This window comes from Cicer arietinum, chromosome 1, assembly GCF_000331145.2.
Source record: "Cicer arietinum cultivar CDC Frontier isolate Library 1 chromosome 1, Cicar.CDCFrontier_v2.0, whole genome shotgun sequence".
In the NCBI taxonomy this organism is placed as follows: Eukaryota; Viridiplantae; Streptophyta; class Magnoliopsida; order Fabales; family Fabaceae; genus Cicer; species Cicer arietinum.
This window is the reverse complement of record NC_021160.2, coordinates 27531515-27531834: the sequence shown is the minus strand read 5'-3', so window position 1 is coordinate 27531834 and position 320 is coordinate 27531515.

Genomic DNA, 320 nt, shown 5'->3' with positions numbered 1-320 from the left:
AACAATATGATAAAATAAAAAAAAATAAAAAAATAAAAATAAATAAAACAATAGGGGTAATATAAATATAAATAATAAATAATAAAATCACTATATATAATTAATTAGATTGGGCTTGACTTTCAAATTGTCCCCAGCGGAGTCGCCAGCTGTCGCGTCCAGTTTGTCCGCGAAAAAGGAGTCGCCACCAATTTTATTTTTATTAAAGGAAAAATTGGATAAAACCTAAAATAATGATTTTTTGAACCAAAAAAAGATTCGGGAGTCGATTACGAGTAGGGAAGTATTATCACCCTACAACGTCCGTTAAAACGGTTACC